This window comes from Triticum dicoccoides, chromosome 2A, assembly GCF_002162155.2.
Source record: "Triticum dicoccoides isolate Atlit2015 ecotype Zavitan chromosome 2A, WEW_v2.0, whole genome shotgun sequence".
NCBI classification, from domain to species: domain Eukaryota; kingdom Viridiplantae; phylum Streptophyta; class Magnoliopsida; order Poales; family Poaceae; genus Triticum; species Triticum dicoccoides.
This window is the reverse complement of record NC_041382.1, coordinates 178,099,166-178,110,312: the sequence shown is the minus strand read 5'-3', so window position 1 is coordinate 178,110,312 and position 11,147 is coordinate 178,099,166.

Genomic DNA, 11,147 nt, shown 5'->3' with positions numbered 1-11,147 from the left:
CTTTTGGTTGGTCAAGTGGATGTCCGGACTCCGGTATAGCTCCCCCACGTTTGTGTCCACTTTGCCGGAAAACGAACGCCTGGACCGCTTTGCGGACTGATGCAGGTCCGCGTCGGATTGCAAAAGTGAACAAAAGTGTCCGGTCGGACATATACCGGCGTTTTTGAGGGTCTCCCTTGGAGATGACCTAACCCATGTACTTGGTATATTATTTTATTTTAAAGAAAAAGAAAATGAAGTTATTGAGAAAAAGTTTATGGATGGGTTGGGTAGAAATGTTAGTGAAATCTTGTGATGTGTGTGAGGCTTGATGCACTTGGAGGCAACAGAAAAGAAAACATATCCTCAAGTCTTAACTCCAAAGCGTCATTCAAATAAAGATCCAAATAAACTCTAAATAAAACCAAGTCAATTTTTTAAAAGAGCCAAAATCTAGGGTGTTACAGTCCATTCATTTTTCCTTCTCATTTGACTTATTGACCATGACGATTTGTCTAGACTTCCGTTGATTGGCTTGATCCTTGTTGATTGAGTTGGACTTTTGTTAACCACCTTGGACCTTGTTGGTTAGTTTTAACTTTGGTTGACTAGCCCCACGGGAACAGATGGGACCCCTAGGTAGGATTTTTTTCCTTAACTGGAGTTCCCTTAAGTTGGAGTCACAAAAGTCACCACTTGTGAGTGCGGGTCAACAATTTCTTGTCATTAGAGGCCCCAAAGGGTGAGTGCGGGTCAACGATAACTTTTTCCTGAAAATCATATACGCGGAATATAGAAAACCTGCTAATCTTATTTTGCAAATCGTTGTTGCATGATTGGGGTGTGTGATGTTCACATACCTAGTCGCAACCATGTAATCGCCTCCTGCACAAAACCTCTGTAAATCACTCGAAATACATTATAATTTTAGTGAAAATGGTCCGGGCCTGCTTTTCCTCCCTAGCACCATCAATCATTATTAACCCTGAAGATCTATCGTTGCCATTCTCCATTTCCCCCCTATTGAGTTCTTCCAAAAGCTATGTTTTTCCTTACATAAGGTTTTTAACAAGGCAATACATGTAATGCAACCTGCACTTGCAAAACACATTTTTCCCATTAGGTTCTTAGAAGGAACTTTGATGAGGCACTATCTGTCTAATCATGAACCTACTAGCATTAGTTAATAAGGCTAATTAAGCATATGGAATTTCCTACTAGCATCAGTTTGTGTATGGAGATCCTCAACCACTAATATGATAATGGAGCACCAAATTTACCATTTTCACATTTTGGCTATGAAGGTGCTCGAAAGCAGATTTATTAATACATTTCAAAAGTAAACTAACAAATCGTATGCTGAATCCTATGAGGTTCTCATTTTATATGAAGAAAGGCTTCACTTTCAAATTCTCATGTTTCTTGGACACTCGAGAATGATATGAGAGAAAACCACTCATATAGTTTAGTTGTTGACTGCATGGGCATGTATCTGCAAGCAACCTACATCTGATCACCCTGTCCTCGATTTAAGAACCACAAATTCAAATGATACTTAGCATTTACCCCCTTTTTTACTATCTTTGCAGCCAAAGGACTTACAACCGGATACAAATAGGGAACTATTAGGCATCAGCCTACTGATTTTTAGTACATATCAGATTGGTCTGTGGCCATTCGATAGAAGTATGCACATCGTCCGATCCACCAGCAAACTCCCTAGTGTGAGTCCATTTCATGCAGATTTGGCAGTAATTGCAATTAATTCATTTCCTAACAATTCTCCCTGAAATCAAGGCGTAGTTATTTAAATATATTTATTCATAGTAATTTAAAGATATTTTATTTGTTTCCAATTATAAGGACCCTTGCTTCCTAAAAATTTCTTCCAAACAAGATCTTTGCTTCCTAAAAATTATTTGGGTCATACAAAGTTTTCAATCCAAGGATTATTTTTGTTTGCTTCCTACGTTGTTCTCAATTGTGATGATCCTTGCTTTCGAAGATTCAGTTTAGTTTGCTTCCGAAGCTTTACCCTTATTGTTTTGGACTGTTTTGTTTCGATCAAATTATTTCCATGTTGTCTTGATTAAATTGGTTTCATACGGTTAGAATTTGCATGGAATCTGGAGACTGCTTTGGTCTTGGTATACTAGTTTGAGATTGTCTTAGAGCATCTCTAGCAGACCCCGTATAATGCCCCGACCTGCAAAATAACCGCAAAATACGGGTCCGTGCGTAAAATGCTGCCTGACTAGACCCCGCAAATGCGTCCGACCCGCAATTTTTTTGAGGGGTGCGACAAAATCCCATCCCCAACCCGCGAAAACGCAGGTTTCCGCCTCGCCGCAATGGTGCCCTGTATCCCAGCAAAGCGGTTGGCGGGAGGGTGTAGGATCGAAAGTAGGTCTAGAGGGGAGGGGTGATTATACTACGTGACCAAATAAAAATCTATTCGTTTCCCAATTTTAGTTGTGGACAAACTTTAGCTATTTGCACAAGTCAAGCAATCAACCTACACAAGCAATTCTAAGAGTATAGCAGCGGAATGTAACACATTGCATATGAAGGTAAAGGGAAAGGTTTGGAGAAGGCAAATGCAATGTAGACGCGAAGATTTTTGGCATGGTTCCGATATGTGGTGCTATCGTATGTCCACATTGATGAAGACTTCAACCCACGAAGGGTAACGGCTGCGCGAGGGCTCCACCCACGAAGGGTCCATGAAGAAGCAACCTTGTCTATCCCACCATGGCCATCGCCCATGAAGGACTTGCCTTACTCGGGTAGATCTTCATGAAGTAGGCGATCTACTTGCCCTTCCAAACTTCTTGGTTCAACTCCACAACATATCTGAGGATCCCAATCGATAACTAACCAATCTAGGAGAGACCACTCTCCAAAAGGTAATAGACGGTGTGTTGATGATGAACTCCTTGCTCTTGTGTTTCAAATGATAGACTCCCCAACACTCAACTCTCTCTCACAGATTTGGATATGGTGGAAATATGATTTGAGTGGAAAGAAACCTGGGGAAGGCTAGAAATCAAGATTCTTGTGGTAGGATTGGTATATCTTGATCTCAACACATGAGTAGGTGCTTCTATCTTAGAAAATGTATGCTGAAAGTGTAGGCATGTTCTGATGGCTCTCTCCACAAATGAAGAGGGGGTGGAGGGGTATATATAGCCTCCACACAAAATCCAACCGTTACACACATTTGACCCAACTCGATCAGACCGAATAGAAGAACTCGGTGAGACCGATTCAGTTCAAATTCTGAACGTTAGGAAGCTTAGTGGGACAGACTAGAACAACTCGGTGTGACCGATGTGCTAGGGCTTAGGGAAAACATCAACTCGGTGGTGCCGATTGCATCAACTCGATGAGACCGAAGTGAAGCAATAAGCAACAAAGCGATTGTCAAGCCAACTCAGTGGGACCGATTTCATTCACTCAGTGAAACCGAAAGAATGCAACAAGTCACAGGGAATCAGCAATGCCATCTCGGTGAGACCAAGATCTGTATCGGTGTGACCGAACTATTAGGGTTTCTGGCAACGGCTATGTCATATGAACTCGCTGGCTCCGGATAGGATGAATTGGTTGGGCCAAGTTTGACTTTGGGTTTTGGACATATTTGGAGTGAGAAAGTGGTTGAGTGCTTTGCAGCAATATCACTAAGCACTTTGAGCAAGCGAGTCGTTAAGCAACACCTCACCCCCATTTAATAGTATCGGCTTTCCAATGGACTCAATGTGATCTTGGATCACTAAAAATATGAAGAGTCTTGAGATTTTGCCAATATGTTTCGTTAGCATTTTGAGGGGTCCATATCTCTAGTCCATGCCATGCCATTCATTGAACTTTCTGAAATATTAAACCTGAATGATCATTAGTTCAATGAGCTATATATGTTATTATGAATTACCAAAACCACCCAGGGATTAGTTGCACTTTCAATCTCACCCTTTTTGGTAATTTATGACAACGTATAGGTCAAAGCGTCGACAAAAGATAAAGGATGAAATACATCGTTGCTTTGAGAAGTATGTGATAAGCAAGAGCACCCCCTAAATTTGTGCATTATTTAAAATTTGTGTTTGAATGCAAATGCACAATTGATTAGGATCATGGGTCACTCTTCCATGTCACATACATCTTGGTGGAGCGCACAAAATGATAAGAATGAAATAACATGCACTCATCACCAAAGATACAAGTGATTGATCATACACAAATAATCATAAATATAGACATGCAAGCACACATTAATCATAGTATGATCAAACACATGATCACACAAGGTATCTCACGAGCATAACACACAAGTAGCATAAGTAGCAACAACCAACCAAAGCAAAGTAGCAAGGCATATAAGAACCAACAAAGAAGCAAAAGACTCTCTCTCTCTCTCTCTCTCGAAGCGTATGATCTATACACTTTTCCCCCTCTGGGAACAAGTTACCAAAAAGTTTGAAAACATATAGTGCTATGTGGCACTCTAGGCACAATCTCTGGGAGCTGCTTAAGGGGTCTTCTGGCTTGTAGCTCCGGTGTGCGTAGACGGTGTTGAGAGGAGTCCATCAACAAATGCTTCAGTTGATGTTTGTGGAGTTGACATTGGAGGGGCAACTGTGGCAGTGGTGGCAGTGCAGAAATGGGCAGTCCTGGTGTCTACAACTGGCACAGTTGATGACTTTTGTGCCCTTGGCACTGACTGGAATCTGTCTGTAGTGGTTCTAGCATCATTGTCCTCAGAATCATCTCTTAGCTTCTGAACTATAGTCTGAATCTCTGTGACCTTCACATTTAGGTCATACATCTTGCTCTCAACAATCCTCTCTAAGCTCTCCTGATTCTTAGTCAAGTTGTCCAGACTCTTCTCTATCCTCAGGGTTGCTTCCAGCAGGTATGTGGGTTGATCTTGTTTGGTCTTGAGATTCACAATCGATGCATCTCGAGCACTTGCTGCCTTTGCCACTTTTGCAACGTTTGCCTTCTCAATCTTCCCTTGGGCCTCAACAAATGTAGGATGTGATACATCCATGACAACTTCATTGTCCTCAAAATCATGCCTGAGAGGTAGATGCTCTTTGTCAAGTAGATATATCCCACTTCCAACTCCGGAATTAATCAACATCTGAATATGTGGAGCATATCCACAAGACCTCTTTTGGTCAGTCGTTGTCCTCTTGACCATCTCAACTATTAAGCTCATGACCTTGAACTTTTGGGGAACATCAAATAGGTGTAGCAAGTTGATGGAGTGGCCACGTATCATTCTGTGATCTCCTGACTTGGGCAAGAGCCCTCACTGAGCTAAACTTCTTCTTCTGACCTGTTCTAGCTATCATTGGCCTCAGACATCTCTGTAAGCTGAACCTGTGAATAGATGGATATGGGTAGAGTGGATGCGCATCACAAAACACAGCTGGTTTTTGCAAAAAAAATTGAGACAAAATCTTAAATTTAGTTTTCTGTAGAAAGCACTTTGGAGCTACCGATATGATAATCTCGGTGACACCAAAGCACACACAGAGTCTAAACGTACAAGATCGATTAGACCGAGTTGCAGTTCAGTGACTCTGAGATGCTAGGGTTTCACTAAGAGATTGCTCTCGGTCTCACCGATCAGTACATTTCGGTCAGACCGAATTGTACTTAGTGCAATGGCCAGGGCCAATCGGTGGGACCGAGAACTTCATTTTGGTCGGTCCGAGATGAGTTTGGAGGAAACCTAACCCTAAGATTTTGCATCCAATCTAATCTAGTGGAGCTTTCGTGTGGATAGGAACTTTTCAATCATGGCAAGAATACAGGCATTAACTTTGTGCATTGAATCGGATAAAGAGTTGGCATGAAAGGGTCGAACCATACCCTAACTTGGTGATGGCTCGCTACGGCGGCAATGGTGGAGGTGATTCCCGTTGACGGCGATGGAGACCTGCGACAACAGCACACAGGTGGAGACGGCGACAATCTAGAGATCAAGAGGGGCAGCAATGGGGTGGCTCGAATGTTTGAAGAAATTTCCAAACGTCAGGCCGCGGAGTATATATACCCATTGTATGCTAGTGGCGCCGAGTGGAACGGTTTGGTGGCACCAAGATGCAAAACTGCTTGCAGTTGCTGCAATTAGGTGAGACCGAAGAGTTATAATTGGTGGCACCAAGGTGAAAACCTAGATCAACCTAGTGGTTTCAGTGGGACCGAATGTGAATGTGTTGGTCTGACCGAAATTCACTAAGAGGTTTTGGAAGTTAGCCCTTGATGGATCGGTGGCTCCGAGGGCTCCTCACCCGGAGGGTCCGAAAAAGACTTGTTCAAATTTTGTGATGCAGCATGAATAGAGTTTGAGACAAGAAGAGCATAGATATATAGAGGAGGTTCTTAGGCATTGTTGTCCATCCATTTGGCCAACAAAAACCAAACAATCAAAACAACAAATGGATGTCCTCGAATTGAGAAATTATGAATAAACATGCTCACACAATAAGATAGCAAATGAAATATGTGACAAAGCATGCACAATGAATTCTAGCATCTATCAAGCAATTGGCGATGAATAGGTCATTTATATATGAGTATATTGACTTAGGAGCCAAATAAGAACATTTGATCATAGGTCATACTCATCGTTTAAGCACAAGTGGAGTTACCACTTTTACATAAAGCATTAATGTGTTCACACCATTAGAGTTGCCTTAGCTCAATTCTTAGAGCAAAGGTCCCCCTAGATGTGATATCCCCCTAAGAGGGATGAACTAACCTTGGGTTTTGTTGATGATGACTTCATGTAGATAGTGAAGATGTGGATGCTCAAAGTAGATGTAGATCATTTGGAGCAATCCATTACAGTGTTGAACTTTCAATACCTACATGGGTTAGTCCCACAAGGAACATACAAGGATATCCATAGACATAGAGTGAATTGCACATATGATGATGTCCATGAAAGCATTAGGTTACCTTGTCCCTTGTCTTACCAACAAGAGGGTTTGTGACTCCATGAACTAGTGCAAGATATGAAAGTTAATTGCACATGTCCTTGCCAAAATAAATATGAGTGAAGTATGCTGGTGGAGTCACCCTCAAGAACACTCTAGTTTTACTTCTTTGGGATCCATTTCAACTTGATGGGAATCCTTGGAGTTGTAGTCGTACTTGATGAAGTAGAACTTGACATAGTCTTGGGAACCCACTTGGCCATGGCCTTAATTTGGAGCTTCTTCAAATGAGTCAATCTCTTCTTGAAGCTTGTCCTTGCCTTTTTAGCTTGTGGTCTTGTGGTGGAAGATCATCTTGAGCTTGTGTTCCCTTGAAAGAAGTGGGGTCATACTTCGCTTGTTTAGGAGCAAACTTCGTCTTGGAGTATTGATCTTCATCCCACTCAACTCCATTGGCATTGAACTTTCGTTCAAAACCAACACCTTGATTCTTTCGGTGCCTTCCTTGCTTGCAAAATTTTTGCTCAAATTGGTTACTCTCGGCAAGGCTCTTGTAAACACCTTTTTCTATAATTCCCTTAAATAAACTATTTTCTTGCTCAAGTGTAACTTGGCTAAGAGAATCATTAGTGGAATCAAGAGAACTACTAGAAGCAACAATATTGGATTTAGCATTGTTATTGTTACTACTAGAAGAAGAATCTTTCTTGCTCTTATTGCTAGATTTAACTTGTGGCATATAAGTAGACAAGAGTAAATGCTTGGTAATATAAAAGAGTGTTTAGTTCTTTAGTTAGACGCTCAATCTCCTTATCATTTTCATTCGTTTCATCTTGATTAGCATGATTATTAGCAAGTTCATCACTAGTGTTGTCAACAAGTAAATCATCATCACCTAGCAAATCATCTTCATCACTATTGAAATCAAGATACTTGGGGTGTGATACCTTGGGGCCTTTAGCCATGAAGCATCTTCCAATTCCTTCATTTGGTGAGTCAAGTATGTCGTAGGAGTTGGCTGACACAAGTGCAAGACCGGCAACACCTTCATCTAGAGTATAGTCGGAGAGTTGGAGTGATAGCTTCTCTCGGAGTAGTTGTCAGAGTCAGAACCGGAAACCCATTCACCAACATGAGCTTGATGTCTTTGTCTTGTGTAGCTCTTTGATGACTTGTCCATCCTTTACGAATCCTAGCTTCTATGAGAGGGTCTTCGTTCATAACGATCATCTCTACTCCTTCTCTCTTGGAGGTGATTCATCTCTTCTACTCCTCCTTTTAGGTGAGTCCTCTCTTTTCTTGTAGGGAGCCGTACACTTATTGGAGTAGTGTCCGGGTCTTCCACAATTGTAGCAATTACGATCAGGACTAGAAGATCTTTTGTCATTGTAGGACCTTGACTTGGAATTTATCTCTTTGCTTCTATTCTTGTAGAATTTGTTGAAGTTCTTCACCATTAAGCTCAATTCTTCATTGGAGACTAGCTTGTCACTTGAGGTTGTAGGAGCATCACTTGAAGCTTTGTAAGCACCACTTGAATTGTTGTGGGGCTCATCCTTATCTTCGAGTGACATCTCATGAGCAATAATTCAACCAATGACTTCCGTTGGCTTGAGATGTTTGTAGTTGGGCATCATTTGGATTAATGTGCACACGGTATCATATTTTCCATCCAAGGCTCTAAGGATCTTCTTGATGATGAATTTGTCGGTCATCTCTTCACTTCCTAAGCCGACAATCTCATTTGTGATGAGAGCAAGCCTAGAGTCCATCTCGACGACTCCTTCACCATCCTTCATTTTGAACTTTTCAAGTTGACTTTCAAGCACATCCAATTTGGATTCCTTGACGGACTCGATACCTTCATGCATATCAACCAAGGTATCCCAAATTTCCTTTGCATTCTCAAGGCGACTGATTTTGTTGAATTCTTCGAGGCACAATCCATTGAAGAGAATATCACAAGCTTGAGCATAGTATTGCAACATCTTCAATTCATCCATTGTGGCTTCACGATCTTGTTCTTTTCCATCCTCTAAGTATTCACCTTGCAAGCCAATAAGAACAACATCCCAAATGGCAGGGTTATTGTCGGATCACGGGTTCCGGCAAAACCCTTAAGGTTCGAACACTGGGGTGTGCGCGAAGATCTCCCCCCTATCAATCCACGCCCTAACTTAGCTAAGATCTCATGAACTAACTCAACGAACTCGCAACACAAAGGACACAAGATTTATACTGGTTCGGGCCACCGTTGTGGTGTAATACCCTACACCAGTGTGGTGGTGGATTGCCTCTTGGGCTGAAGACGAACAGTACAAGGGGAAGAACAGCCTCGTAAGGTCGAGGTTGAGGTGTTCTTGTGCTTGGTGAACTCTTGTGGTTGAGGATGATCTTCTCTCTCCGATCCCCCGCCTATGGAGGTGGCTAGTACTATTTATAGAGGCCTTGGTCCTCTCCCCAAATATTGAGCGGGAAGGGATCCCACAACGGCCAATTTGACAGGGGACAACTAGTACAAGCTATCCTGACAAAAGGTGGTCTTCACCTGCCAAAGGTTCTGGTGGTGACGCCGTCCTGGGCTCCATGGTGACCTCCGTCTTGCCGTCATTCTGGTCTTGGTCTCGTTGCACCAATATGGAAACCTTTGCTTGATGCCTTGGTACTCCACGCCTGCGCTTTCCCGCTTAGCACCAAAGAGGAAACAAGGACACTGCACACGCTGGCGCCCACCTGGTCTCAATCGTCATGGCTTATGTCACGAGAACCTCGCGAGGTTTTCCCGACCTTGAACTGTCCGCCCCTCACGAGCTAGCCTGGTGAGGCCGCACCCGAGGAGGTCTTGTGTCATCCGCCTCATGAGGCTTGGCCCCTCGCGAGGGTCTTGATTCCTGGTTGATGAAGATGGGCCGTACAGGCCTGCTAGCAAAGCCACGCCGTGGGCCGCAGGCAGGCAAGTCTGGAGACCCCTGTTCCCAGAACACCGACAGTAGCCCCCGGGCCCAAGGCGCGCTCGGTCTTGGCTTCGAGGCGAAGCCAAGGGTCAAGTGCAGAGCACCGCGAGCCCCAATAGCCTGTGGCCTCGGTTGACGCATGGAGGTTGATTGGACGTGGGCGTCTCCGCTTCCCCACACTGCCTCGGCAACTACCCAACATGACAAGTCCCTGCGACATGCAAGGAAAACCATCATTACCTGTGATCGTGGGGGGTGCTGGTTGGCCTTCTCCTGGTATAAATGGGAGGGGGCGGAGCCCCCGTCGCCCATCCTTCCTCTTCCGCTTCCGCTTCTTCTCCTTCCTTGCTCCTCTCCTGCCACCAATGGCGCCGTCGAGGAGGTTCACCACCACGGAGAAGGGGAAGGCCCCTCACGAGGGGCCCGGCTCTCCGGTGCCCAAGTGAAAGCACAAGTGCTCCCTGGGTGATTTTGATAATTAATGACAACATATCTCTTGTTGGACTAATACTTTTACCTAGTATGCTTCAGACAAGTTCAACAAATTAAGTGGCATGGACTAAAGGATGTGGAACCCCTTCAAGATGCTAAGGACAAAGGATTAGCTCAAGCTTCAAGATCAAGACTCTACATTTTCTATTTTAGTGATCCAAGATCACATTGAGTCTATAGGAAAAGCCAATACTATCAAGAGGGGATGAGGTGTTGTTTGATGAGGTTCTTGCTTCAAAGTGCTTAGTGATATGCTCCAAAACCCTCAACTACCTTCCCACATCCACATATGACCTAAACCAAGAGTCAAACTCGGCCCCACCGATTCTTTCTATCCGGCGCCACCGAGTTCAGATGTCATAGCCACTGCCAGAAACCCTAATCAGTTCGGTCTCACCGATGGGATCTTGGTCTCACCGAGATGGGCTTGCAAACTCTCTGTTAGCTATTGCAATATTTTTGGTCCCACCGAGATATGCAATCGGCTCCACCGAGTTTGCTTGGCCAACTCTCTGTTTCACTTATTACCCAAATCGGTCCCACCGAGTTTGAGTAATCGGTCAAACCGAGTTCTGGATTTACCTTAACCCTAGCACATCGGTCCCACCGAGTTGATCCAGTCGGTCCCACCGAAAACCCTAACGGTCACTAGATTTGCTGAATCAGTCCGACCGAGTTTATCAATTCGGTCCCACCGAGATTGGCAAGTTGTGTGTAACGGTTAGATTTTGTGTGGAGGCTATATATACCCCTCCACCCACTCTTCATTCGT